The 6,671-nt window shown below is 40.9% G+C and overlaps 1 protein-coding gene across 1 annotated transcript in view; it reads left to right on the forward strand.

Annotated features, from left to right (window-relative positions):
* The first annotated feature begins 1,152 nt into the window (after nucleotides 1–1,152).
* The window catches only part of gpr146 (G protein-coupled receptor 146), a 7,741-nt gene continuing 2,222 nt past the window's right edge, over nucleotides 1,153–6,671 (forward strand). Inside the window, exon 1 of the mRNA XM_023413744.2 lies at nucleotides 1,153–1,467. The gene's annotated coding sequence lies outside the window, so the exon portion shown is untranslated. The remainder of the gene's footprint in view (nucleotides 1,468–6,671) is intronic.

The following is a 6,671-nucleotide window of genomic DNA, read 5'->3' on the forward strand; positions in this document are numbered from 1 at the left end:
AGCCTAGGTGGGCGGAGGGCAGTTTGAGTAATAGATCCATGAGTTTGAAGTTATATCAGACATCAACATGCTGCCCTCTGCATGAGACATAAATGCTGGTAGTTATTTTGTCTTTCATTCTAACAGTTGAATTAAAAAGTTGCACTATAGCATCTGTGTTACAAAGTAATCCATCAGGAATGTGCACTTGCATGTATTTCATTGGCCACTGCAGCTAGAGGGCTGCTTTTTTTCAATGCAGGCCTAAAGTTGATCTCAACACCTAAAGGTCAGAGTACACTAGAAAAGAAGGAGTTCATGTTACCCGACCAAGATGGGAATCAAAAGTGTCCATACCTGATTCACCAGTCATCATAGGGAGGGGAGAGTTTCGACATCATTTAAAAACAGGGATAGTGAAATAAGTCAGCATTTTAGCACATTCAGTTCCCTTGTCCTAAACCTGCAAACTATTACTAACTTTGTAACAGGCAAGTCTTATGTAGAAGAGGTAAGCTAAATTAAATTACAAGTTGGAAATTTACTTAGCTTCTTTAGGCTTCAAAACTCATAAAAGTAGTGCTCATTTGTGAAGATTATCGTGCTGAAGAAATCACTATCATAAACTTTGTCACAGATCTTATTTTCCGCATGACTCAAAAGCCAATGGAAAAAATCCTGTTGGCTTTTTGTCGAGGGAACCAGGGTGATGCTAACATCCAGGTTAGCCTACAAAAATACATCATCCCTGCAGCACTTTTTTAGAAACCATAAGACATAACTTAATATCACGTCAGAAAGGTGTGTGGGGAGAGGGTTTCCAAAATAGTCAGCTATGTCTTTGTTTGCATGATAAGATTATTATTACATTTTATCCAATACTGGGCGGTGCATACAAAAACAAAGAGAGGATTTGTCTATGATAGTGATATCTTTGTAACAACTGAAGAAGCACTGTTCTGATGAATTGTTGCATATGAGCAGTTTATTGGGAACATCCATTTCTAAAGAAGGCAGGGTTCGAGTGCGTGTGTCTGTGTGTGTGTTTGTGTTCTAGCGTTCTCCCCCCTCGGTCCCCACCTCCCTGCCCTCTGTCCAATCAGAGCAGAGAACCGGCCATTCGGGCCTCGCGACCGTGGAGCAGCGGCAGCAAAGAGCGGAGCGAGGAGACTGTGGGGGAGGGTCACGTGTGTACACAGTGTAGGGCTCAGCAGCACTCCAGCAGTAGTAAAGTCTGCTACGGACGGCCCCTTTTCAGAACGAGCCTCGTCCGGAAAGTTGATAGATGAAGAGCGAGTGAAGCGAAATGCAGTGAAACGGTGACTTTTGGCAGTTTTTTAAGTCGTCAGGAGCGCGAGGGGAGCCGGAGCGCGCATTTTTAGGATGTGTGTTTATTTAATGAAGCGAGTGAGAAATGCCAGTCGAAATGCTACATCCAAACCTAATGCCTCCGTAGGTTTGTCACCGAGCCAAAGCTATACGTTTCTGGTGAGTTGGTGCTCTCTTTTCTACTGTTTGTATCCACACATGCGATGTGTTGCGCTGAATTTTCATCTTGCAGTGTTTAGAAAAGTGAACCACCCCCCCCCCCCCCCCCGGCTTGAGGATTTGCCCATGCGAAGAGTGAGCGGCTCCAGTTGTGCCAACAATAGTCGCAGAAACGGCAGAATAATGGTAAAGCCGTGACAGCTATCCACGCTTTGATCTGCGCAGTCAAGTGTGATGGAGAGAGCCAGTGTCCGCAGTAACAACAACCAGAGCTGCAGATAAGCTGCTCTGTTCCCTTTAACGACGCTTTTTATATTTTGGGAAACGACACCTGAAGATGTTTCTCACGGGATCAGTTTTCTCTAGGGCTGGGATCAGTTTAATCAGAGGCCTCTGAAGTTAGAAAAAAAAACAAAACAAACAAAAAAAAGAAAGAAATAAAAAAAAAAAAAGAACGTTTAAAGTTGTGGCAGGCTGGTCTTTATTTTTGCCCATTTCATCTTCCACTGAAACCCACAACTAATGGGATTTCACAGTGAGTTTGTTTATTTAACCATATGTAATGTTTACAACTGGTAGGCTGCAAGATGAAGACAGCCTGATTTACTGCATTAGTAAACTGCCAGGCCATCAATAAGTCATTAGTAAGTACTGTTTTTTTTTACATACACTCTTGTGATGATAAATCATTCATGAACTATAAGCTCATAACTGCTCAAAGCATAACATTAGATTCTTATTCTTCAAAGGCACATGAATAACTGATTTGTTCAGTTTTCTTTTTATTCTACCAGACATCCTTATTTTGATAGATGTTTTTAGATTCTATTCATGTACTAATGATATTAGTCACGTTCTGGCTTATAAAGATGATGATGCTAATATGCTAGTGATACTTCATATATGACAGCCACCTGGCCATATTATTACACATTAACCAGAGAGCTGAATGTGTGCTATATAAGAGCTGAGATGAGTCTTAACACTGACTGAACTAAATGCTTCTTGAGTTGGGCTTTGCACTTGCTGTTGTTAACTTCATCCATGTGACCATAGGGGACAAGGGTGTGTGTGCTTAATGACAGTAAGCCTGCTTTGTGCTGACCATTGAACTCTGACTTTGTTGATGCCGGTGACAGTTAAACGTGTTGCCGGAAAAGAAGCTGAGGACGTGACTTGTGCTTGACCACAGTCTTGTTCTACAGAACTTGATATGAGGAAATGCTATTTTTTTCCAAAGCAAATGCGTCATTATTCCACAATCTCTATGCAGCAGTGAGTGAATTAAATCATTGATATTTTAGACTTTTTTTTTCTTTTCTTTTTTTTGTTTTTGTTTTGGTTTTGCTGTCTTTAGTCCGTCGAGATTGTTTGATCTATGTGTAGTAGTTCAACAGTAGCAAGGAATCCATTCAAAAACAAGCTCACAAACAAACTCCAGCACTTTGTCTCAATCCTGTTGGGACGATTTGTGGCAAACATTCTGAATTATATAAAACTTCCCACACAGGAATGGAGTCGCGGCAAAGTATTTTAATAACCTCTAAGAGCTCAGTCATTTTAATTTGCAAAATGTTATGCAGCATTAGCATACACCTGAATCCAGATCCCTCATTAATACTCTCAGATAGTGGGCTGCTTTCCAAGAATAATAGGCAGATGAGAAGATCACTAAAACCAGGAGAGATTTAGAGTCCTCTTTAAATTAATCGTTTCCATATTAATGGCCTCTCCTGCTGTAAAGAGTTTGGTAGTTTTGTAGGCAGTTGCACTGAATTATGATCTTAGTTTATTCTATCCATCAAATGTCACTTTCTCCCACTTGATACTGCGAAAGAGTCGCAGCATGTGTAAATGTGAGTTATTGTTATATTATTTTCTCTCCGTAGTACCTTTCTTCCTGCTGCTCCACTGCACACTGCTGCAGACACGAGCAGCGAATCATGTGACATCACTTTACTTTCTGAGAAGGGCCTGTAAATTCCAGTAAGGATATATGAGGGGTGTGGGCCCACTATGTCACACTACTCCCATCAGCCCGTGAGATCTGGCTTCAAAACACTAAGACGTCAAGCACGTGGGCGTCACTCTTACAAGATCACGGTTGGTGGGGCTGAAGCATGCTGAAGCAGCCCGCCTGCCCCCCTCCCATCCCTTTCCTCCTCCTCCCCCTCCCTCTGGGAATATTTAACTTAACAACTTCTGACGTGAAGTGGTGCAAAAAGTTCAGATGGGGCTTAACCTCGTCTACGACTGCAGTGAAAGTCACGGGCAAGAAGAATACAACAGGTTCTTCCTCGTGTTGTTGACAAGAGCTGAGGTTGTACTCACTCACTACAGCAGTTTAGTTGAATGTATGGCACCTTTATGGGAAGCACCTAGCTGGAGGAGGAGAAGCAGCCATCATCTTTCTCCTGGTTTTATCGTCACATATGCTCAATAACAACAAGAATTGTGTAAATTCTGTATAAAAGACACAATAATGGAAGTAGCAATCTGTCTTGTGGTTATAGGTATGTGCATAATTAATGAAGAGTAACAGAACTGGGCAACGCGACCAAAAACAATCCAACAAGAGAAAAATAATGATACCTAATATAGTATCAGTACATTCTCAGTTTATCACCAAATATGTTATAAGTAGCTGCTGGGGCTGCAAATACTGATGATTGTCATTATTGCTAAATTATTATAGATTATAATTTGAGTAACTGACTAATGTAGTTATTACAGCAAATAATTATTATTACTGACAAAATAAAAAAACTAATTTCTGTGCTTAAAAAGAGAGACAGCTACCTCAACTATGTATTTATCAGACAGTAACAACTGAAAATATCTTTGACCCTCACTCAACCCGAACAACCATCTGTTGTCTTGGCAGAATCTGAAATGGATTTTTAAAATGAAATGGTCTCCATTACCTTGAATGAAAACAGAGCCTAGCTCATACTGTACCGTAGTGTGTGTGTGTGTGTGGCGCCTCTACAGTAAGTCAGGAGTAGACGTTTTCTTTCACTTCCCCTGTTTTTCCCTCAGCTGAGTGGAAAACTAGAGATTTCATTATCACGGGCTGCTGGCAAAATGTGCAGAGCTGAAGTGCAGAGACTTTCACAACACCAGAGTAGATGCTGCCAGAGTGAATTGATGCAGACAGTGCAAAGCTAACAGTGGTTATTCACTAGCTTAACATGAAGAACCTTGTTTAAAATATTATGAAGCGCTGGCTGTATGTGTTTTCCTGCACAGCAGCGACTTGCAGGATGTACAGACGAGACAAATAATAGTCTAGTGACTGGCATTTTCTTCTCTATTCATGTGCCAAAATGAAATTGTGTGGCTTGTTTGTCCTATTTTAATGAGGGACATCGTGGCGGGGGGGCGGGTTGATATGAAGTGGAAAGGCTTAAAACAAAAGGTCCACATAGTGACATTTCTGTCACTTCCAGTCGGTACATGTAGGAAATCTTAAGGTTTAAGTTTCAATCCAGTATGCATTACCGGTTCTGTGGTATTTTTTTATCTGTGCTTCATCACTGCTTCGTCACTGTCAATATCTTGATTCAGATACTGAGCCAATATTGTCCACAGAGGCACAGGAAACAGGAACCATTACTTCTAACTCATGATTTTGAAATGAGTACATTCAGTCATGGCGAAGCAAGTTTCGGTAGTGCATATCTACTTCTTCAGACTTCTTTGGAAACAAAGCCAGCAGTTTAACAGTAATTAAACACTAGCGGAAAAAAAAAAAAAACTTGACTCCATTTTTTTAATGCAGAATTATGAGGTGCTATGCAGCTGTCAGAATCTGCAGAGAGAGCCAGTGTGGTAATGAAAGGGTGGCAGAAATGTCTCTATACAGCAGGTGCTAATGAATAGGGACAGCCAACCACAATGCAGTGAGCTCTCTTTAATAATCGCCAACTTCCCTAAAGTCATTTTCACTATAGGGGATGAGAGGTTGTTGATGGAGTGAATACAATACACTCAGAAAATAGTATATAATCAATGGGAGAGGACCGTGGCTAATTATGTGCTTTTGTCTTGCTCTGTTTTTGTACATGAGTCACCTAGCCGCTGGTGTTAGAGAGCCATGTTTACAAGAGGGCAGACCAGGGCTCCTGTTCTGGAAATGACAGGGTTTTTTTTTTTTTTTGTCAAGAGTAACATTACACTTTCCTCTTCCTGATCCCATTCCAGTCCAGCTCTGAGCTCCAGCCTCCACTATAGTCTCATTGCAGCCAATTGGAGTACTATAGAGGAGGGACTGAGCCCTTGTGTGTGTGTGTGTGTGTGTGTGTGTGTGTGTGTGTGTGTGTGTGTGTGTGGACAGAGTGCAGGTGTGTAGAGGGGCTGCATTCTTTGTACACATTAACAATATTCCACTTTTATTCGACTATGGCGCAGCACTGTACTGCAGACAACCTGGAGCCATTTTCAACACTATTTTCCTGTATTTTATTCACCAAAATGATATGAAAATCAATATTGACCAAAATCATTTGAGATGCCAACGTTTGTCTCGGCAGGTCGGCAGTCTTCAGTATTGTCCCAAGGGTCAAGAGCCAAGGGGTTACTCCAAGGATTTCTGAAAAGGAGAAATTGTCTGCAAGCTGAATACTTAAAGCAAATTTTATTTGATGTATTTTGAGCTACAAGGTCTTTGTCAGACAAATTCAACACAAAACAATATATACTGTATTTACAACATATATATTCCCTTACAATGCACAAAAATTACACACATTATCTGACAGAAAAGACTGTAGTCCATACGAGACATATCAACAAGAAGTCTTGGAGAGCCTTGTTTTTCAGCATACTCAATATGCTGAGATGATTCTGTATGTTCATGTTTAATTAGCATTTTATTTATCTCATTCTATTATTGTAGAGTTGATGTACCCAGCAGTGCATGTGGACACGCTACTGTAACAACAGCCCGAGAACTGACCACAGCGTGGTCAGTTCTATTAAAACACTCTATTAAAACAGTCTGAGAATATTTCATTCACCAATGTTACTCACCTCTCCCTGTGCAAAACCAACGTGCCAACCAGTGGGTCGAAAGGGACTGTTGGAGGTTGATTCTCTCTTTTTGAGGTGCAGAATAGCAGTGAGAAAACCTGGTGTTCTAAAAATACTAACTGATGAAATATATGATTGCTCTCAGGGACAACCCTATGATTGAGGTAAACTCA

Source organism: Seriola lalandi, unplaced genomic scaffold (genome assembly GCF_002814215.2).
Source record: "Seriola lalandi dorsalis isolate HSWRI2012SDOR001 ecotype SW California unplaced genomic scaffold, Sedor1 jcf7180002054519, whole genome shotgun sequence".
Classification (NCBI taxonomy): domain Eukaryota; kingdom Metazoa; phylum Chordata; class Actinopteri; order Carangiformes; family Carangidae; genus Seriola; species Seriola lalandi.